General features: G+C 35.5%; 1 protein-coding gene across 1 annotated transcript in view; it reads left to right on the plus strand.

Annotated features, from left to right (window-relative positions):
• Window positions 1–1,377: 1,377 nt before the first annotated feature.
• LOC134666014 (pancreatic triacylglycerol lipase-like) overlaps window positions 1,378–24,942 on the plus strand; it is a 48,850-nt gene continuing 25,285 nt past the window's right edge. The window contains exon 1 of the mRNA XM_063523095.1: window positions 1,378–1,612. The gene's annotated coding sequence lies outside the window, so the exon portion shown is untranslated. The remainder of the gene's footprint in view (window positions 1,613–24,942) is intronic.

Raw genomic sequence — 24,942 nt, forward strand, 5'->3', positions numbered from 1 at the left:
TACTTAATTTCTTTTTAGTTTTAAGATAAAACTATTGTGTTTATCTTCGTGTTGAAATTTGGAACGCATTGTTGAAGCGGTAATGAATTTTGAAATAGTAATAGTTGTTTTTTGTATATTATGGGTATGAATTGTTATCTGGATTATTTCAATTAATATTTAATCTATTCAAATATGTAGCTATATATATTTAGCAGATTACAAAAAAGACATAAAATGGGATGACTTATTTAACACGTTACCTATAAATCCTATAATAAACGGCACAACAATGTATTGCGTTAATGCAGGCTATATTAAATTCCTATTATATGAAATCCATTTAACCTCTTTCGAAAAATAATTATACATACTCCCGTATTATTGTTTATGAATAAATCTCAGCTTGAAATAATAAATAAATAATTAATTAATTATCCATACTTATGTGATTTAGCTATAGTAAACCTAATTGAAAATTGTGCACTCAATACAATTTCACCTGTTAATAGGACAGTCCAAGAGTTTTTCAAAAGATATATCATAATTTACGAGCATACATAATAATGTATATCCAAAGATACATAACACATACAGTTATTTTATCTAGCACGCACTAATTCATTCTCCCTGTAAGCGTGAACGCTGAACCACCGTAATACAATATTGTCAGATTGTCGCGTCTTTTGTAATCTGACTGGGCATACATAACGTCCATATTACACAATAGCAACTAAGATTAATCCACGATGTCGAGTGGTCATCGACATTTGATGAGAAATCAATACTTTCTCAGACCGCCAGGCTCTATCAATCTTCGCTGTAAGTACCCATGTAATTAGTTACTATATGTAATTATATTTAAGCGACTCAGCAATGAGGATTCGACTGGAAATAAGAAGACAGTATTTTTAAGCGATATCTTAAAAAATGTTGACATGCACTTTATGATTCGAAGTTCACAATAGACTGTTAAAACAATTTCAGTTGTACGGCGGATGTTACAGAATACAATTTACTGCGAAGGAAGTTAACATCGCAAAAATACAAAACAAAAAAATACTCGGTTACTTTACTGTGTTTATAATTAAAATATATACCTACTTTTACGGCCTACATTTGTAAAAGAAAAATAATTTGTCGCAGAATTCTTATTCAATTAAAATAAAATAATGCTGTTCATTAATAGTTTTTGACAGCCAGTGCCAATTATGATTTATGACTTATCGCTTGTATGTATGAGGAGTACAGCCTACAGTTTAATTTTTTGCTCGTATTACAGGCCACACCCGGTATACAGTATATCTTAGCAGAGACCCAAAGCTGGCGGCAATTTGAGATTAAGCCAGGACCAGACCAGGGGTAATGAAAGTGGTGCGGCGTCTGTGGCCAGTCTGCGCCCGCGACAGTTGCTGGAGTACTTTCCCGCGCGCCGCACGCGCACCGCACCTCGCTCGTAAACGCCCACAATTACGTGATCCCATTTACAGCCATTCCTATTCCAAGTGTGAAAACTATATTAATTGAGCAATCCTTTGTTTTCTTCGCCGAGGTTTATATTTTGTGCAATCATTAAAGTGTGCATAGCGGAAGCAAGGGGTGAACGGTAAAGATCAGCTGATTGTATACTTAGGTAAGTTTAATGTACGGGCACACGTAACTTTAAGACGGGGTGCAATTTCATGTAATCACCGAGAAAAAAACGTGCTAAAGTGGACAAGATATGAAGCAAAATGGCAGTTAAATATTAAAAAACAAATTTAAAAAAATAACGACGGAAAATGTATTTAATTTTCGTAACAGAGAACATATTGTGAAATAGGAAATACATTGTTGGTACATGTACATATCCCTTGGCTAGAATAAACACTAACAGCAGTGGAATATTTTGTCAAAGTATGTACATTTTTGCCGGTCAGTAAAGTACCTAGACGTGCCAAACAGTCCTCGTAACGAAAAACTGTATTGCAACACGGTAACATCCGCATGAAATTATGTTTTTTTAATTGTTATACCTATACCTAGCTAGTTTTTACAAGCCCAACTTTAACCGAAACTTCATTCCGTTATTTGCTGGTCATAGGTACGCCAAAAAGGTGCAATTTGTACTATAACGTTGACTTGCGAAATGTATATTATCAACCGGCATTTCCTATTTTCCCATTAGTTATTTATGTCGGACATAAACATTCTTCTTTTACTCGCAGGCAAAGATGTGCAACTTGCGGAAAGTTGCCTATGAGTTGGAAAAGTTTTCAGAAATTTCTGGAAAATGTTTTGGAAATGGAAAATTATAATGGAAATGTGAGTTTCCGATTTTTATCAATTCAAGAGTATACTTTGTAGAGCATAAATCAGGATACTGATAGAAAAGAAAAAGCAAAAATTTTAACGCTTCATTAAAACGAGAAATTCCTTCAATGTCAAACAACTTAACCAAAACTAACATGGGTTATGTTAGTTTTGGTTAAGTTGTTTATGTCAATGAGGCCATAAACAAATTGATGACATAATTTTAAGGGAAATGTTTCCGAAAGTAACTAGGCGAGTTAGCTTGCACGTAATCTGCTCTGCATCCACGCCTCAATGCAAGCGATTAAGACCACGTAATAGCTAAAATAGATTACGTTTACTAATTCCTCGCCCAACTTGTTACCCAAACATGTATGCAACTGGTTATAGAGACAGTTCGGTCATTGTGTTTATTAAAAGTTTTAAACCACTTTTACTGAACAAAACAAACCAAGATTTTTATACAAATTCAATTCATTCAAAGGCGAATTCATTAGATTTTAGTTTCGGTCTAGAGACCTCTATATGAATGTACCAACTTACCAGTGCAACCTTCAGCCAATTGTCGTTTCATCTTTCCGGTACCTACCTACATAGCCTCCGTTTTTTTCCAACGAGGCATTCGTATATTGCCATATCACATAAATAATTTATTGGTAATTTTTCTACTGCTGACTGTACTTTACTATTTTTAGCACTGTCAATTCCTCCTCAAGACTTTTCTAACAAGTGCGAGTCGGACTCGCGCACGAAGGGTTCCGTACCATAATGCAAAAAACGGCAAAAAAAAAACGGTCACCCATCCAAGTACTGACCCCGCCCGACGTTGCTTAACTTTGGTCAAAAATCACATTTGTTGTATGGAAGCCCCACTTAAATCTTCATTTAATTCTGTTTCTAGTATTTGTTGTTATATAGCGGCAACAGAAATACATTATCTGTGAAAATTTCAACTGTCTAGCTATCACGATTCGTGAGATACAGCCTGGTGACAGACGGACGGACGGACAGCGAAGTCTTAGTAATAGGGTCCCGTTTTACCCTTTGGGTACGGAACCCTAAAAAGCTATAATTCAATGCGGTTGCGTTTTTCCGTCAGGGAGTTCCTCTATGGCCACATCACAATCACATCAGCTTCTTAGTATTGTTGCTTTGTAATAGAAATGGCGAAAGTTAGTCGAAATCCAGCTTAATCAGACACAAATCAATTTAATCAAATATCTAAATATAGAAACACAATGTTAAAAAAACAACATGTTTATTTTACAATAAAATATTTATAACTTTACTTACTTAAAAAATACTTAAAATATTTTTACACACCTATAACGGGGGAAGCTATTAGGTAAAAAGTAAAGTAAGTACATAAGTACTTAACTAAACAAACAGCCTCGAAACCTTAAGAGTCGTTTAGTTCAGGCGATATTCTCAGGTGCAGGTGAAAATTACACATGATTTACAATATAATAGCTTTGGCCTTCTTTCCGAGGTAAAATCGAAAATTTACATAATGTCATAAACCTGACCGTGGCTTATTAGTCTCCAAAGTTGAAGACTGTATACCTTTTAGAACTTTGTCGTAGAAACTCAAGTATACACTGTTGTGAATTTGAATCTGTTTACTTGTTAATCTGACAAGGCACTTAGAGTTTAAGGCTGAACATAAAACTGCTTATTATGGGTACTTTAGAACCAGTGTTAAATGAAACAAAGCAGTGTTGTTATTGGCGTCAATTATATAGTTAATCTCTGACCTCGGTTTAACACCTTAAACTTGCAGGTAATATCGTAGGTACACATACGTATATTGACGTCGCTTATTTATATTCCAAATGTCCATACTGAGAAGAGATATTTTCATAACATAACGATTGTAATTTATATAAATAATATGGATGAGTCCGTATCATAAAAGCACGGTCGACGCGTTTGAATCTATAAATAAACAACATACAGTCTAGTAAAACTTTCTTAATGATAGATAATTATATATTTTACTTGACTGCAACATTGCTTACTCTCGAGAATTACTTACGCTACAATTTTTGTAATGACATTAACTAAACCAATTTCTCTAAGGAACAGTGATTAATATAATAACATGCAGTCTTGGCATAACAGGAACCGTTTCAGCCGATACAAGTAATAAATTATGTACCTCACGTCCTCAACTTGGCAGTCACATCTCTCACATAATATATTAGTATCAGAGTTAATTGCAATTCTGTCTTCCTGCTATTCTGCGGCCGATGAGAAAAAAGGAAGTGAAATGCAAAGACGTTTACAGCGATTTAGTTTACGCAACACGCATGTGAAATAAGTTTAATGATCTGTGTTATTCATTAGCTTGAGCGACAATGTGCGAATTATGCATTAGATAGTTTATGGCGTATAAATACACAGTCATGTGGGTGCTTATATATACTCTGAATTCTTTTGATAATTGCCGTCGTTTCCATTTGTAATATCCGGAGGTAAATGATTATGTAGATGGATTCCATTATGAATTCTATAATATTCTTAGTAGTAAGTATATTTAGAGTTATTGTGCTCATGGGTTTTTTCTTCTAAGTATATTGTAGTGATGTGGAAGTAAATTGATTTTGTTAGTCAAAGCAACGATGAAATTGTTGGACGTCACTTTTGTCTTCTTCGTGGAATTCGAATAAGAATAAATACTTGTAAAGGGTCTTATTCTACTATTCTTTTCAGTTTTCAGAGTCGCTAGGCATACAAAATCATGAAAATGCCAACGAAGAATAATAGCCGAATCATTGGCCAACCATTCAATGTAGTGACAGTAAATCTGCCCCCAACCAGCAAAACGGCAATCGGAAAACATGACCATCCAACAAATCTTAAACTCGTTTCTCATGAAAATACCACGTTCCCACACTAAAAGCTACTAAATCTTCACCGAGTTTCCACAATTATCTTACTAAATAAATTAAGATATTAATGATATAGAGCTGTTGGAAAGTTCTAGAAGTTAATAGTAGTTAGAAAGCGCCTCGTGTTGCAAGCAGTGTGTATCTTGCCCAAGCGCACGTGCCGCGCGTTCGGATACCCAAGGCGACAACAAACGTTGAGTAACCGGTGATAACTGATAACGGTCGTAACATTGAACTAATTACCGAAGGCTTTGTTGCCAGAAATATATTAGTAAGCTTGCCCGCGGCTATTGTAGCAATCAGAGCTATTAATAATTCAAGTGCGAGGTCCGACCATCTTTATAAATAGCTTTGTGTACAAACTTATACTTAACTTATACTTAAGCAGGTTGTGTGTTTCTACGTGTATCATAAATCGTTTGACTTAAAAACTTTCGGTTAAAAGCAGTCCATTAATATACTACATCTCTTCACTTCCTATAATACCAAAATTCTTAAAAAAACTCGTATTTCAACAAACCTGATTTATAAAGTTATATACGTATTTTATGGTATTATACAGCATAAGGTTATGAATTAAAAGTAAACGCCTTCTGATAAAAAAAAAACATAAATAATACAAAATAGATCGCCTGGCCATGCACCCAAATCCACTGACCATCCCATTACTTAAACCGGACTATGTCAGGCGACTTAAAAGAGCTGATGTGCTGGATATTTAAGGGAGAGTATAGGGCAATGGCCCTATCATTCTGGAAACGTCATATATATTTCCCTGATCCAATCTGATTATAGTCTTGCGACTGATTGCAGATATTATATAAAATATATATATATATATATATATATATATATATATATATATATATATATATATATATATATATATATATATACAAAATAAAGAGTGATTAAGGCCTTTAGTGGGATTTGATTTGTTTCCTAGTTATTTTTTTTTAACTGCAGGGTTACTCTAACGAGCCTGGCTATAGGTATATAAAGTTAAAGAGTTCTGCAACATTTTAATATGTTAATACATGTAGCATATAATTAAATGCGTTGTCTGTTTTGATTGACGGCTGTTGTACAAGGTAACTCGTGTACTGTAGTGCAATATTGGGTGCTTAACACTTGTTGATACATCGCCGTCCTAGTTACAGTTGCCGCAAGCGACTTGTCGTTATTCAACACCAGTGCCTCTTCTTTAATATTAAACGAGCCATATTAATTTTGTGTATAGTCTTACTATACACAAACAATACGGTTCATAACTTGACCTTTTGCTGTCATGTAAAAATCTGTTTCAATCGGCTTTAATTTACCTATAAAAATTATAATACCTACCTAGCTACTTATAGGAATTACAGTTTAAAACCTAAAATAAATTATAATATATGATATGTATACATTATTATGCTTGGTTCATTCTTATTCCTAAATGTTTCTAAATAAAGAATTATCATAAATATTCGCCATTATTCGCGAATAAGTTCGATGTCTAATTCATGTAAATTCAACACACGATTTTTAAGTTTACTTTGTTCAATTGTTAGTAGCATATGTAAATATTATGCATATTTGTAAAAATGTTTACTAGCAATAAACTACAGCGATTTGTTCGTAGCACCTAAGAGTTGCTACGGTGGCGTAGCAATAAAGTAAATTAATCGCATCTACGATGCGTACTTTAACAGTGAAATATTGATTTTGTGTATTTTTTCGTAGACTTTTTCATACTTACTAAGATTCTACATTTTAATTACGTTCACAATACAAATTGCAGAATATAAACAATGACATGTCACATAAGTATTGCTAACGGTCTATTGTTTTTTTTTTACAAAGATAAAGAATTGTTGATTTTTCAGTTTATACTTTTATAGCAACACTTTTATGCTTAGTCCACATAGAATCCCAGATGTAATATAAAGTATATTGGGCTTGTAAATTGGTATATTTAATCCATACCGGTCAAGCATAACTTGTCGGTAACTTTGATAACCGGTTTGAAAATTGAATTTTGGAGTAAATGTGGCCGTGTAGTTACTTTCAGTCACATTCACCGGTGCGTCACAGAGTGGTCTTCATTTGACTGGCCACGCCACGTCTCGTGTTATCATTTCACTATCATCGCTTATACAAATATTATATGATTTTAGTTTTACGCAAGGTGAAACAAAAATACACCTTAATATATGTAGTATTAGACCAGTGGTTCTTAACCTGGGGGTAATTACCCCCGTGGGGGTAAAACTGGTATTTTACGGGGGTAATAAACTAACCTAATATAATAATACAACAAACGTACACGTTTTATTTTTTATTACCATTGGGAGGAGGGGTAAAATCAGGTTCCCTAGTTAGTCATAGGGGTGACCGGACTGAAAAGGTTAAGAACCACTGTATTAGACGCATAGGCATTCCAGAAAAGGGGCATTCCATTACGGATACGTGCGCATTTTTTCAACACTTCTAACGAAACTTAGAAATCGATAGCTAAGCAGGTTATTAAGGTAGCTGCGATACGCGCCACGTCCGAAAAAGTCTCTTTTTGTGTAATGCCCCCGCAGAAGTAGAGAGAAAGAAGACTTACCTACTTACAGAAGGTGAATACGGCCCCGCCTTGCAACTTCTGCTGCCAACCGGACGATTTACGATTCGACTTCAAATGATAGAAGCATGACATTATTTAATAGCTAAAGGTTAAAGGTCGTACGTAATAAATAATAAGCTGCATAAGTATCCGTGTTAGTAGCACTCCAGGAAGAGTCGCTAGACTGTGATTAAATATAGCAAGCTTATCGGAGTGGCTACCTAATTATGCAAATTACCCGGCGGTGTATTCTGATTGTATTAACAGGTTATTAATCTTATATATATTATGGATTATGGAAATGAACTGTCAGTGTTAAAAGAAATGTTTCTAGTTAAAAAGTCCATAACAAATCCAGATCGAATTCAAGATAAAGATTAGAATCAGAATACGCTTCGTGTTCTACCATGATAAAAGTCGCATCTACATACAGGTTCCATGTTGGTATATAAGCTTTTTGGCGTACCTAAATAATTATATTATTTGTACACTCATTGTCTCTATCCGATCTGCTTTCAGATTTAGCGTCACCTAATTAAATTGAGATTTCAAACTAACCACTTCGTAAATTTACATTATACATACCATAGGTACTTACGTAAATTTCTGAAGTGAAAATTGTCCATTTGATCGAAGTTTATATCGTTGTGTAAATATCACACGTAGGTTGTGCGATATTGACGCGACGAATATTTTCCTCCTGTCGGAAAAGATGAGTTGATTACGTCCATACAGACATTGTTATAGTGCACATTTCATTAGTAAGTGGACCAAAAGTGCGTGAAGTCCACGTGAAGTCGATACGTTATCAAAGGTGGTATACCAGCCGCTCCTCGCTAAAAATGGCAATGAGTAGATATAAAAATTAAATGAGTCACCATATTCGCAACTTGCCATCTAAGAGAACAATATAACATATCTCTTCGCAATGGCCTACTGTTTTCTGTTTACATTCATAACACATTAAATCGTGTCATTAAGAGGCAGTGACAAAATTACTGCTAAGATCCATTTAATCGATCGTATAACGTGACACAAATACACCGAAATGGGCTTTGAGAAATATTACAGACATTTATAAATTTAGTCATACATCAATGTTTTTAAAATTTTCTTTTTTTTTAAATTATGAATGGGCTTACTCATGGCCACAGGCTATTTCCATACTTTTGCCATTATTAATACTTAGAATGTCAAAGCATTAGCTCAGATGATGTCCAATCCAAATAATAACATAAAACAACAAAGTTGATATTGATAAATTATAACCAAGAGACGTGCTGAAGCTTTGTCACGCGCTGCGCCAAAGTAGAACGATGTAGTTAAGTATTTAAGTATCACTTTCTTTATATATGTAAGTAGCTAATTACCTAAGGGAAGATAAATATCTAGTAATAGCAATGTAATGCTGGATTTCTGGTTAGTCTACAACTTGAAAAGTTATGATGTGCTGCTGACCTTAAATTCCGAATGTTGGGTTTGATTCCCGACCTACGTGTACGATGATCAGAACAATGTATTGCCTTAATATTAGGCACACAATATTGACGTTAATTTCATATAGATACTCAGTTATAATTCGTCAGGTGATAAGCAAACCTCACTAATTACAAAAAATATACTAAACAAAAATTAACCTTATTCCGGTATTAATATGGTTCACTATGGCTATTAACTTGTGGTAGTAATTAGTGAGATTTGCTTGTCCCCTGACGATATATGCTAGGCATGATAATGGTTCATGCATTATGCCTGTTGTACCTATTCTTTTTTATGTGCAATAAAGTTTAAAATAAATAAATATAAATTCCTCCTTAAAAACGAACTGTTTACACATTACTCAAGCCTTACTATTTTAAACATTCTCAATTCCATAAGCACTATCGTATCGTAACTTAGACTATTTTGGTTCTTTGTCTAGATCCATAGATCGTGGCCTAATGACCAAGTGCACATTACCAAATGACCTCAATAGACACAGTGACATAACTATTACGTTGTATGAGTTCTAGTTCGGCGCTCCCAAACTATTGTGTCTCATAGTGTTATCCGCGGCTTTACCTGCTGAGAATTGCATTCGTTTCCGTATTGCATAAAGATTTACTGATATTTGTAATTATGGGTGTTTAATATATTGTACGCTTACGGGTCTATGATGGCCCAGTTGATGGAATGTGTATAACTGTATTATACAGCTGGCATGCCATGCACTTAGTGTGTTCACCACTTAATGCAGTGCGCCCGCACTGAATGCCGGCCTTCCGATAACAATGCAAACTGCCGTAAGAACTTTACTTACTAAGTAAGTATATAAGTTTCATGTTATCAATATTATAAAAATGATAACAATGTGTTACATAGACTATCCTAACTTAACGAGGATTAAATTGTACATACTTGATTTTTGTTTTCATATAGAGTAAGTACCTAAAGAACATATAAAGCTATATTACTTAAGGCATCTAACGCCCTTACAGACTAACATATTTAGATACAATTATACCTACATAAAAATAACTCTACACTATTTTCATTTCGGTGACAACGCTCAATAACACTTTGCTAAATGCTTAGTAGAGCGTTTAAGCACTAACCCCGTAATCTGTTACAATCAAAAGATAAATGCCCGTCTCAATATTGTCATTCACACCCAGTAAGTCGGTCGGCAGCGAATCGTTAATTGCAAGGCTCAAAAGGTGGCATTAACGGTGAACTATGTTGCACTGCGACTCCGATTAACCGGCAGATTGCACACAAACGCACGATTATCCGTGACGACACACGAATTTGATACGCTCGATGTGTTTTCTCATGCAAGACTGCACAATCTTAACTCGTAATTTGTTCGGTTGGAGACCGCATTTTGAAATATTTTATTAAGGACACCGCGAGTCTAGACGAGATTTCGTAAAGTTTTTAAATTATGGTTTATATTATTTATTTGATAATTTTGGTTTTAAGTAGTAAGTAGTGAATACTACTGATAATTTGCGGTGTAAGTTTATTTATCAACGGACGAGTATTTACAAATAGAAGATAATTAGGTACGTATCTATACTATCTATAGAGTCTAATATATTTATTGGGCCCCATACAGATATTAAACACCGGAATAAAAATAGTGTACATTAATAAGTTTCATGGATGGCACCTACAATTACAGCCTCCTTTTAAAAATTTAAGTAGATATTTAATTAAAAATAAAATTAAATGGTAAATAAATAAAAGTGGTAAATTATAGGTTTTAAGCGAAACTACGTCCGTAATATTCTAGGTCCATGGTTGGGATGTTACTTATTGTGCAGAAACACACAAATTCAGTAGGTAGGTATTATATTTGACGCTCAACTCTGTATGTTGTAGTGAGTCCATATACTCAATATGCCGTAACTCACAAATAACTAAACTACCTAAGTGGCAGAGATACAAAGTAAACAAACCAAATTGCCAACCTACCTTCCACGACAATTGTATGAAACAACTCTGTAATGGATCTGCGTTTGTGTTTTATGGCAATCAGCCAATAGTCGACATTAGGATTAGTCCATGAAGGTATCTTATTTAGTAATAACTATTTCTCTTTAATAATAATATTTTTTTGACATATAATAGCACTAAGCAAAATAAGAGTAACTTATAAATAAGCTAATAATTATAAATGCCTCTACCACGCAAAATAGAACTTTTTAAAGGATATAACAATTTATATGTACCTGTATAGTAAACTGCCTAGAAAATAAAGGACGTTCCTGGACCATGCGGCTCTACCTTTTACCTATAGGCACCTAAAGTTACACTTTACACACTTCCTTTTGCCCTGTAAGAGATGCCTCTGTACTTACATACCTATCCTGTGTCAACACTGTCAACTAGGTATATAAATATGTACTTATGCTAATTTAAAATTGTTGACAAATCGAATAATGAGCCAGGTTAGCTAGGTAAGTAATCTAATTTCTAAATACAAATCATGACAGCCACAAAATATAAAAACAGTAATTTTTTTGACATTTAAAAATGTTTAAAACGCTAAGGTATTACCAAATATATAATTGTTATCATAACCAAAACCAACATAAACAAAAGTCTTCAATTGCTATGAGCGGGTCAGCGACCTTCGCCACATCCCAGGTGACGGCAATCAGTAAAAATATGACCAATAGTTCGCTGACACAAGAGCTATATGAGCTATATTTTTGAGTATGATGTGTGTGCACCCATATTTTTACACTTGACGTTACATACTTTCCCCCATAAAATACTTCTGCCGAATATTACTTGTATTGTACGTGTGTTGTTGTACATTTACATAGGACCTACATGTAAGATAATAAAAGTGATCACTACGTCTGTGTGACATCGGCCTTATGGTCTAGCGAGGATAGTGTATGCACAATTGTTCACCCTACTTACTTTCTAGGTCACTAACCTTGAGGAGTTTAGAATGCTTTTAGTTTAAAGGTGTTTAAGTCATTTTGCACGGTTTCGTCATTCTCTACGTCATACGTGTAATATGTAGACATCATGGTCATTCGTTTCATTACTTTCATTATGTATTTATATTGTATGGATTTATTTGACCTTTATTTTTTTTAATGGCGCCGTTAGGTAGAAGTTATTAAATCGGGAATGCGTGTAACTTTAACAGGTTCAAAAAAATATGTGGCAATAAGTTCTACGCCTCCCTCACTTCTACTGACTCTCCAGATTGCAATTTAAATTATATTAACGGTTAATTACACAAATAAGTTTATAAAGAGCCGGTTGTAGATTTTTCTACAGCTGACTGTGCTTTAGAGAGTAGTGTCAAATGCGAATGTATTTACCAGTTGTCTGATAGGCACTGGTCCCACCGCGAGCTCACCGATGGGCGAGTAACTATAAATATAGCCGTGTCTCTTTTATTTACACGGGAGTGCTTATCTTTTGTTCGTGTTTATAGCCGATAGCTCATAGCTTACTAGCTCGCGGTGGGACCAGTGCCTTACGACTACTCAGGAATCCATTCTCGATTCATCCTCGCTTTCCCAAGTCATTGTATGAAGAAAACGAATTTTAAAATGACATAAATGACACTCAAAACCAGACATAAACCCTATAGGTATAAGGGCTTTAAGGTAACGGTTTAAAAACAAAGCGAAATCTTTTGTTTTGTTATTACATTATTTTCTTTTCAACGAAAACTGTTACTGCACAAAACATTATTTCCGACTTAACTCATTTTGACCTACACTTTCCCCGTTTCAAATATAGACCTGAGATATTGACTTATGTAGTCAGAACCTAGTTCGGTGTGTTCTAGTAACCAATGGAAGACTATCAGAGCGCGGCGAGTTAGGAAGAAACGATCGCTTTTTGTTATGGCTATTGCATTAGTGGTTAACCTGACCAACATTTAACAAAGGTTTAGTTATCTTAAGGCACTAAGCGTTGTATTTCATTAACTATTTATTGTCGATCGTTAAACTGATTTCTAACAAGTTAGAAACTTAATACGTTTCAACTTACCTAAGCGTTTATTGCTGAAAACAATATGTGTTTGTTATGTCCCTTTAGTTTTAATGCCTTTTAATCAACTTATGTATGCGTTAAGGGTATTTCCTATTACGTCAATAAAAAACTACAAAAGTTACATGTGTATAGAAAACCGTAAATGTAACGGTCGAGTTATATTTATTAAAGAACAAGGTTTAGTTAATACAATCAGCCCTTAAATCAGACATATATTATTTAGTTTAACATAGTTAGTCTATGCTTTAAATTCCATTCCAATAGAACTTGCAAACTATGTCAACAAACCGCCATATTGAAATTGTCTCTGAATGATGAATTTGCTAGTGATGGGCAAGAGTCTTACTTAGTCCTTTACGTAAGGCCGTAACACACTATCGCACTGCATCACGAACTTGTTGCGTCGCATCCATAAGTGAGAGCGAGAATCAGATATCTCTTAAATTCAATAACAAAGAAGTAAGATACGCGTACATGCCAAGAAAAACAGTGAACGAGTAAAATAATATTGAAACCGTCAATCATTCAACAGTCATTATTTTGTCAAATGTAGGGTAGATTTTTATTTATGAACAGTCCAAAACTACCAGTTATAATTTTCCGTAGTTTAATAATAATGTTTAAAAATGGTGCGAAAGAATGGAAAAGGTTATTAAAAAAAAGGAATTAAAACGATTAATCTGAGTTTACATATTTATTGAAATTTAAAATTGTCAAACTACCGCGTAGTGTATATAACCGCGTTGGCAGGTACAGGCCGTGAGTCGCGTAGTGTGTAGCGGCTTTACGAGTATATCACCAACTTTAGTCACAACACTACCCATCATAGACAATTGTAGAATGTAAAAGAAACAAAAACGTCATTACATCAGGGCCTAATAACCTAACTTATGAAACCATTTTAAACTTTTAATGAAATATCCAAGATACAGTTAAAATATATTGTTGTATTTTACGGTAACGACCGCTTTAATAGTGTATAGTGTATGTGTTTCAATGGTGTTTGATGAGATGATGTGAAAATTCAAGGCAAAACAGTGACAAAACAAAGTTACGTCCTTTGTTTACAAAGTTAGCAAGTTCTATTGGAATGGACTTTAGTTAGATTACCACTTAGATTATTTAATACATTTTTGCCAGTTCTTGATTTTGCTTTCCATTTTTTGTTGACCATAAAGGTGTTTCGTTACTTCATTATACTTGATAAGTTATCATACGTATAAGTATAGTAAAATTATTGCGAAGTTATAGTGTCAATTACGTTAAAATTATAGTACAAAACATTGAAACTACATATTTTATAAAAATATCTCTCTAAATGGGCTTATCGGTTTTTAATACGCAGTCTGACGTTTTTGCTTATTTGCTTCATAATTTTTGCTAAATCATTAAACTAACGGCAAATATTCAAAGTAATTAATAAAACAAGTAAGTATTAATAAAACAGTTAAGAATACATAACAAACCAATCACACCATACACACGTATTAAAATACACATAAGAATTATTAAATACATCCCATATATGTATTTAATAATACTTGCATCTAATCATCTTATAATTAATTAAACATTGGATCAAATTAAATAACTGCTCTATTATATTATATCTAATTAGCCAAGTAACGTAACCGTTAATCTCAGTTTACATAACCGTTAATAAAGAATTAATTATCGATTTTCTAATAACTTTCATCGAGCAAAAGAAATTTAATACGGCGTGTAACAGAGGAGCAATGCAAAACAGGGGTGTTAAACCGTTCGCTTAGCAAGTTTAAGACTCAAATAAGCCAGTTTAAGTATGTTCTGAGAATGTGCATATTTGTTATTAATCTCGAAGCCACAGTTACACTGGTGGGTCGAGTGTAGACCGGCCAGAGCTCGCTAAGAAATGGCCTGAGGCCGAGACAAAACGGGCACTTTCGCTCGGCGACCTGCATGCGGCTCGCTTGCACTCGTCCCCAGATACTGGCATTACCGATTTCTATTTTTGCAACTTTAAACATTTATTGGACGAGGCTATCTTTTAGAACTAACTCCTGACATGTTCAGGATAGTCAGCAGAACCGACCGCGACAACACTGGTCGAGCAATAATAATAAAACCTCTGGAAGAATACAAATTATTTATTAAATTTCTACTCAATAAAATATTCTCATATGTGCAGTCAGCATTAAATACTAAGCGACGGCCAAAGTTGCGAAATATATCTTCACACGTCACGCATCTTTGTTAACATAAAAGTAAGGACGTGTTCCGATGTATTTGGCCACTTTCTAATCTAATACACTCTAAACTAGCTTTTACGAGTAAAAACGAGTACATTCATATGTAATTCATGAATATATACCAAATGTTTACTTAATTACTCTTTTTGAATTGTATTTGCATATGTAGGTACATATGTACATAACTACAATACTGTACATAAGTAATTAAGTTACCCAATTAACATGTATTATAAAAACGAATTATTAAATGTAGGTATCTATTATTTAATGATTAGTTTTTATAATACATGTTTATTGAATAACTTAATTATGTACAATTTCATATTCTAACATTACAGGCACCGATAAGCTTAAAGAGAGGATAAAATAATGCGCAGGTATGTGCCAACTTTTAACGATCTTCTTTGCCATGTTAGCGGTTGGCCTAATGCCGCAAAAAGACATATTTATCTCTAAACAGGCGCTAAATGTACCGGGCTTTTACGCTTTTACTTCGTTTTAACCACGGACAAAATTGCTTTCGATGTTGCACACACAAGATTGCAACTGGCACTGCCGTTGTGACACAATTTCAATACAACTATCTAAACAGGAGAAGGATTTAGCAAACTGCATACTTGTAGTGTAAGTAAAACCGCTATAAGTACGCAATACATATGAAATTTACATATTTAGGTTCTTACATTTATTTATCAGACAAAAAATAATTCCAAAGTTGCCTATCGCAAGGACTCACATACGGATAACATGACGGAAAGTTTCCAACATAGTGACATTTGTTACGTGAAAAAAAAATTGTTGCATCACATGATCACACAAACAAATGCCTTTACCGGGATTTGAACCCAGAACCGTCGGCTTTATAGGGAGGGTCACTAGTGTCACTACCCACTCGTCCAGAACGGTCGTCAAAATTGGAAAGGAAAATACTAACAATTTTAATACAATCTTACTAACTTTTTTCGCCAAATCTTGATCTATTAGGATTCGATCAGTTTCCTCCGGACACTTGCATTACGACACACCACTTTCTCAGGAAGCGGGGGACATTAACCCCAAATCTCGATATTATTAAGATAAAAAATCGCGTCACGATTTACATGCAGTAAATACATCTGATCTGATCAAATCGTTACGCTCAATTAATGGTTAATATTTAATAATCATTGGTTGTGTATCTCGATAATTGGTATACATATTATGTAATTATGTAATACCAATATCGGTAATTATGGATCAGTCGTTATTTATGTATGCATCGTGAAGATCGTAAGATGGATTAAGTTATTGATAATTTAATCGAGTACCCATTTTAAATATGTCAGATACCTAAGTATATATTATGATTCCTGTATGGTTACAGTGATTCAATTAAAGATGTTAATAGGTAGGTATTAACGCAAAATCATAAAAGTACCTACCTACATGTAGTTTTTTTTAAGCAGATATAATAATCTAGAAATACGAAAACTTTTTACTAATTCGTGTAGGTACCTAATTATGTCGCTTTTTAAACTAAATTAAAAGTTTGGGATTATTTGGCAGTACACACAATGTTTCATCCGAATATTTTATATACACGTTGTAAGTATAACGTTTTAAGCACAGTCTAGATTCTAATTCTGGTGGTTTCAAATATATCCAAGGACTCCAAAAATATAAATAAATAAAAACTAAACGCGCGACGACTCAACTCTCTGTACATATACATAGATGCGTAATGCGTAGGTAATTAAATTGATCATGATCAGTTCAGGAACTATATCGAAATGAGTGCGCGTATCAATCAGCGAGGCAATTACTCCGAAGCACAACAATAGCCACCCACGCCGCCACGTAGCTGCAGAATAGCTGCTTATTTAGCCGGGCCCACCACCCGTTGTATGCCGAAATCGACAATTAATTCAATACAGTTATATGTTGGAATTAAATTAAAGGAATACTACTTAATATAAAAAGCATATTAATATGTATGTATGTCTATTGAATAAGAGTGTTTTGCCTTTTATACTCCCAAATACGACACTTGATGTGTTTTAGGTGGGTACATTTTAAAGAATGGCAAATGCTTCAACTTTTTGACGTTAAAATGCGAGACTACTAAATGTCAACATGTTATTACAGCATTATTATCTATCGATTGCGTATTTTTTTTATTTCTTTATGTCGTATACGTATGTAACGTTAGGTACATTTACATAATCTCAAATCGAGCGGGATATCCACACACTTTCACCGATACCAGCGGGTTCCAGCCGGCGTATTATGGATGATTTTATCCACGTGATAAAATAACTGGCACTTTTTAACACCGCGGGATAGAAACGGACGGATACCGTTTTATCACGTTGTCACGTAGTCAAGAACGACCATCATATCCGTACAGCTATAATGTTATAACCCGACATGAAGTGATCTGGCAACATTATCAATAATTAGATTTACATATTCGTGATATGAAGTAGCTTATTAGATAGGTAATTGTAATAAAGGAACTAGGAAGGAACACTATCTTTTAAATCTTTACGGTTCATATCATTCACCAAAACCGGTCATAACACGAAAGCATGCTAATTGGCGAGTGCCACCAGTAGCATTGTGCATGTGCAAGGCCTGCTAATTAAGTACGGAGCAGGTTACCAGAGTTGGAGTGTATAATATTTTGATGAAGACGCGAATTTGACAGATAGAGCAGTCTGTGCTAATAGAGTTTGTGCGAAAGAAGAGTCGTAGAATGTATTGGAGCCCATACATTTCGCGACTCTTCTCTTTCCGCACGGACTATAAGAACAGAACCCTCCTTTATGAGAGGCCGACACGCACTTGGCCGGCTTTCATTAATCAAATTTCGAAAGCACACTGAAAGTGAAACAAGACACAAACATACCTAAATGTCAACATACATACATAGACTACTAAAATCATTACCCTTTCTCTTGGTTTTGCCGGAATCGATCAAAAAGAGAATGATAATGATTTTATAAATAAAACTACTTAAAAGAAACTTTTTTCCGGTTGCCAAGCAGATGGAAAAGAAAGTATAATTTCCAGTTTATTCGTCCAGAAGTCTTCGAGGCGTCGTCGACAGGTCGTTAACCCAGTGATCTGATTGTAAGGTCGCTCGAAGGGCCGATTGCACCACGAACTATACACAATCGGTAGTTACCTGTCTATAATAGATAATAATGGTGCGATTGGAATTTAAATCGATTTGTGTAATGTTCTAAAGTTACAAGTATTACACAGTTGAAATAATAAATGGTCAATAGCGTACCGGCATGAAAATAATCAACAAATGCTAAATTGTAGATAGATTCAGCATTAAGTACAGTAGTACAATACCCACCGAAGTCAGATACATAGACTAATGTTCAGACAACACAATACACGTTGTTTATTTCTAGCTGCTTTCCCACTCCCAGTAATTTTAGGCCAACAAAACAAATCCATACATTCACTTATAATAATCGATTAAATTGACTGTTAATAGCCCTGGATTTTAATGTATAGTTTGAGTGAGACATTTGCTTTCTCCACAAACTACATCCCAAGGATTCGCTGTCACAACCTACATGAGCACATCCCATGATTACCCCTGGAGCTACTTATATTTTGTTGACATTTGTAATTACGAAATTTTAAAAAGTCTGTCCCAACTAACGTTGCACGGATTTGAACAAAACAAAGTGACGAAGTGTCACTAAACGACAAATGTTCTTAGAAATTTCACAATAATGATGACATTAAGACATTTTGTCGCTGCAAATGCCATACAGACTTTGGTTCGACTGGGTATGTAGGTAGTCACTGCTAGTCGTCTTTACATCAATTAATGTATTCTTATTTTTTCCTAGTTTTGTAGTAAGTAGATTGAAACATTTAATAGGTAATACCTAAATGGCGTATACTCGTACTAAACCTTAATTATAAATGCTCACATGTGCTCCATCTAGTGGGAAAGTGACATGTGGCTTTCTCCCACCTGTGACCCCATTTTGAGCGTCCGTGGGAGCGTTCAAGTTTTTGCCCCTCACAAGAACATTCTAGCCAGGCAGGGTTGTCGGCTTTCCGTTGAAGTTGAAAAAGCAAATTGGATTGACACACTGCCGCGTGTTGAACGCAGTAACTGGATTGATTACGTTATTGACTAGTTTTAGACTTGAAACATGAGTTAATGTTTCTAAAATATAATATACACACTACATACTAATTAATATACATACTTTTATGTCGTGTTATTTTTACGTTGTTAGGTTACGTGTTGTACATATCAAAAATGTATTATGTAGAACATACATTACTGTGGAAAACGTTTTAAATTATTTAAATATTCCATTTATTACAGTGTTTATTGTTTCCTCAATGATCAATAGTCCATTAAACCATCATTAATGCAGTTTTATAATGAGCGAAAGCAATTTTTATGTATTGCTGCAAATAATAATATTAATAAACAGCTGAAAAAATACAATTCCATGTAGCAGGCAAAATAAAAACAATATTTATGTACCAAAAATGGATGTGTCTGTCATTAACAATAGTTAATGACCCATGTCACAGTCGTGTGTGCTAACATTGACATCTGTCATCTCCGTGACAATGGCCGTCGACTCATACGCAGCAATTACGAACAATTACGAGCTTATGCTCGTGTGGGCCAATATAGCGTGAGCACATATACTTAAATATATAATTTGTCGATATTGTATCTCAGAATAGGTATGCTTCAGATTAATCATATTCTTGTATCATAGCTTTTATTTAGGTACTTATAAGCCTTGTTTGTTACATATGAATATTTTTATAAACAGGGTGGTTATTATAATTATGCATGTGTAATATTTACTTATTAATGATACGCTTGTGTCCTCTTTCTTTCGTTGGCGTGTGAGACCTAAGGTCAATGTGCCTAATTCCGTCTTAGGGGCTATTTCGTCCACGAGCGTATATTTCTTTCATTTTCAATCGTAGGAAAAAAACCATTTGCTTATGATTGCTGAAACTAAAAGTAATCCCTGCTTTGTCGACGAAATTATTAATGTTGTTCGTTGTTTATGAAAAACGTTAGTGGAGTGAATTAGCCACATTGACCGTATCCATTTTATCTATTTTTTATATTTTAAACCGGCAAACGGCGCGATTCGGGAAATGAATTAGAGATTCAGTAAACATGAAATAGTAAAGATATCTTTATTGTATCTCTAATTCATTTCCCGAATCGCGCCGAAAGTCTATTTGCATTTTATTACCTATTGCCTATATAGTGCACTAGAAAACTTAAATTACAACCGGCGTTAATGTGGCATTACTGGCATTGCATGAGCACATCATGTAATAAGTAGGCTCCGAATGACGGAACCGACGTGAAATAAGATGGATGGCTATCGTGTGCCTAATCGACATATTTTTACGCTATTATTTGTCCCAATTAATAAAACATATACCTCCTTAGGCATTCCTTAAATTTTACAAGATTCAATTAGTTAATTTATGTTTTATTCCTTTCTTACAAATAATATAGGAAATATAGGTAACGCCGCGAGCACGCAACGACTTCGCTCCCAACTCCCATTCCAGTATGACAGTACGCAGGGAGATCGTAGCGCGCTCGCGGTGTGATCGTTGCGCGCTCGCGGCGTGATTGTGCGCGCTCGCGGCAAATTCGTTACGCACTCGTGGCTAACTTGCGCGCGTTTGTCTCATTCAACTCGCTAGCAAATCGTCAGTGTGGCCTCGCCCTTTTAAAAGAGTTACCTTTGTTACCCGGCCACAATTTAAGAACTTATTAATTTAATTTTGATTTTATCTATTTAAGTTAGTTATAATTATTTTAAATTGATATTATATACTGTGATTGCATGACTGTGTCGTCCTGAAATGTATTGTACGCCTGAAAAGGTAGAGTCTTGTGAGACTTAGAGTAACAATTAATTTAAGCTTATGTAACCCATTCTCAACATACAATAATTTTCATTTCATTTCACAAAACACACCCTTAAAGCGTCAGGAGCGAAATAGCATGTAAGATCATATTGATAAAATCTGTGACATAAATCGTCTTTGATACAATAAACTGTGCTCTTGCTTATCTTACTTCTCTTTTGTCTACAGGTAACAACCACATAACTTCGTGCTCACATGCCATTGTTCCGAAGCTTTCATGTCATATGTAAGTTCTCGTACCTGGCCGCGTAGCCAAGATGCCAATCGCTCACGCTCCGTAGCGATCGAAACGCAACTGTCACTGTCGCACTAATATGGAAGAGTGATAGAGAGACATAAAGCTTTTCGTTGTCGAAGCGATAGCGATTGTAACCTTGGCTAGGCCTACTGTATGGAAGTAACAGTGACCGCATTTCGCCGCCCTTAATAGTGGGAAAGTACTTAACTACATAGTTTAATACAAAACCCATACATAATGTGCTGTTCCATATGCATCGTTAACGATTGTAAAAAGCGCACAAGCTCACAAAAAGGTACTCTGTTCGGAAAGAGAAGTGTTGTGGAATGTACTGGGCTCCATACATTCCGCGACTCTTTTCTTTCCACACAAACCATATGTTTTTCTACAAGAATAATAAATATATGTAATACAAACTTCTGGGTATGCAAAACACGTGTAAGAGTGTGACCTTTAAGGCCCTACCTGACTTGGTGATGAGCTGAGGTTTCTGTGGGACACCAGTTGTACTATCTTGATTAGTTAGTTACCTACTAGCGAAGGAAACGGTATAATCTCTCTCTCTCTCACACTCTTCAATATTAATGCGACAGAGAGACTTTAGCGTATCGTTCACTACGGCGTAACGAACAATACACTACTTGATTTCTACTAAATTGACAGACTGCATAGGTATTTAGTAATTATGGTAAATATTATATACCTTTACCTATATGCCTTTGCGTTATTGATAACAATTTTTTTTTTTATTTCTATATCTGCTATACTTACTTACTTACTGCTGTGGCGCAACGACCCGAAGTGGATTTTGGCCTCCGACACCAAAGACCGCCATGCTACTCTGTCCAAAGCCGTTCCTGTCCAGTCGACGGCGCCGAGTTCGCTAAGGTCTTTCTGCACTTCGTCTCTCCAGCGGTACCTAGGGCGTCCAGACGGCCTTCGGCCACTTGGTACTCCAGAGTACGCCCTCCAGACTGCGCGATCTGCTATAATATCCGCATATCATTTACACACGCAATGCATAAGCAATCAGTATTGGCTGCGTTGCGATACTGACATGTATTTACCCAACGCTACCTATTGCAATAGTGACTGACAGCAGGCGAGATGGTCTCTCTGACAACCCAGGAATGCCCTTTGATTACCCGTAATTGCAACAAATCACCAGGTCACCTTATAGTGGTTCAACCGAGAAATGGCGATCGCATATTAAAATATACGGCCTACTATCTAACACATCGAAACTGTTAGAACATTTAGAACAGAATTTTCCACACGTAACACCTGCAATCGAAACGTTGATCGTAATATTAATAAGTAAAAATCCGTACACGGCGAGAAGAGTTAATAACTCGAGATATTTTATTGAAGACTTAATTTTTTTTTCTAGCCTGCTTTGGTGTCCCACTATGTGGCATAAAGTTCAAATGGCTTCAATTTTCTCTCGCCATTTATCATCTTCCCGCCGTGTACGGATATTATTTTTAATGTTTCAGTTAACTAACACACCTGTATCTTGGCCCGAAGTTGATATTTGTCGGGTTATTCAGGGCCACGGTACATATTGATACACTTTATAGCTGTATCAACGCACTGCCACCTATAGTATAGTCTATTGATGTGCACTTTGCACCGTTGCAATATCAACGAACCCCCACCTATAGTGATGTACCGACTATTGATTTGGCCGACTAGCCGACTAGCCGACTAATCGGCACTCGAATGGCCGATTAGTGGGCCGACTAGTCGGCTAGTCGGCCAGATGATTAGTTTCGTATAAGTTCAGGTGAAAAACAATAGTTTTGCTCATTTTGTTGCGCTATTCATCATATTAGCTTGGCTAAAAGGTGTTCTCTACAGGTTCAAAGACCTACAACAAGAATCCTCGTTCAATTTCCGTCTTTAGTTATTTTATTTTACGATCCTGAGCAGACCGTCAGTATAGCTTGTAGGAGGTATTTCCAAGGCTCTATTTCCCGTATGAAGTCACCAGTTAAGAACCTATCCCCTGTGGTCAGCGTCTTTACGAGCAACGTCTAGCCCTCACGAGCCCTGTCTAACCCCCTTAGTTATTCATAAACGTCTACTAAAGTTGAGAAGCCGATGATAATCGTTTGTCCCTTTCCATCATACCAATACGTCGGAAAGGGACAAACGATTATTATCGGCTTCTCAACTTTAATAACGTTTACGAATAAGGGGGTTAGTCTATAAATTTTGCAATAACATTAATAGTTCCTCATGGCTCTACCATAAAAAAAAACTGAATAACAATAAAAATAATTAACTGTCGAACTTGCACATGAAATTACACGAGAATCAGTTGAGATCGACCTGTAGAGGAAAACACTAGCCCACCAACATACGATAACGATCAAACGGTCAATTATTTATATGAACAAAAGTTTTCGTATGCATCCCGAATAGGTATTTTAGTAAAATAAACATAAAACATATGGAATTTTTTCACTAATAAAGTGCCGACTAATCGGCCATTTTTGCCGACTAGTCGCCGACTAATCGCCGACTACAAATGTGGCCGGATAGTCGGCTTTCCCGACTAGTCGGCGACTAGTCGGTACATCCCTACTATAAACGCAAGTTGTTGTATGCACTTTGTAGCAATATGAACGCACCAGCAGTTCGTGCGGTTAGCGCAGCGAAGGAAAGTGTTCGCGCGTTGAAATCTATCGTTACCGTATTGCGTTATGATACGCGCTGGATTCGGAAACTAGCGGCGTAGCCAAGATGCCAATCGCTTACGCTCCGTAGCGATCGAAACGCAACTGTCACTGTCGTACTAAAATCATATGAGAATGATAGAGAGACATAAAGCCTTTCGTTGTCGAAGCGATAGCGAGTGTAACCTTGGCTAGGCCGGCTGTTCAATCAATGCCAATTACCAATTGATTATTACCAATTATACTTAATATGTACTAATTTTATATTAATGATAGCGCGTAGCTGTCGCTCACATGTGCCTTAGCTATGCGCTAAATAGAAATTGGATTTAAAAAAACTCTAACCAAACCTAACATCAGTCACTGTCATTGTCTTAAGTAGGCATCAACAAACAGTGAGTCAACTAGTAATTCAAACCTAATAAACCTGGGTGATCATTACCTGTAAATAAGTAACATTTCTTATAAAAAAAATAGTGACCGACCGATGTTTCGGATTTGGCAGCAGGGGCGTAGCTAGAGGATATGGCGCCCGGGGCAGACACCAAATTTGCGCCCCCGCCCCCCCCCCCCCCCCCCCGAA

The sequence above is a fragment of the Cydia fagiglandana genome, chromosome 7 (genome assembly GCF_963556715.1).
Source record: "Cydia fagiglandana chromosome 7, ilCydFagi1.1, whole genome shotgun sequence".
NCBI classification, from domain to species: Eukaryota; Metazoa; Arthropoda; class Insecta; order Lepidoptera; family Tortricidae; genus Cydia; species Cydia fagiglandana.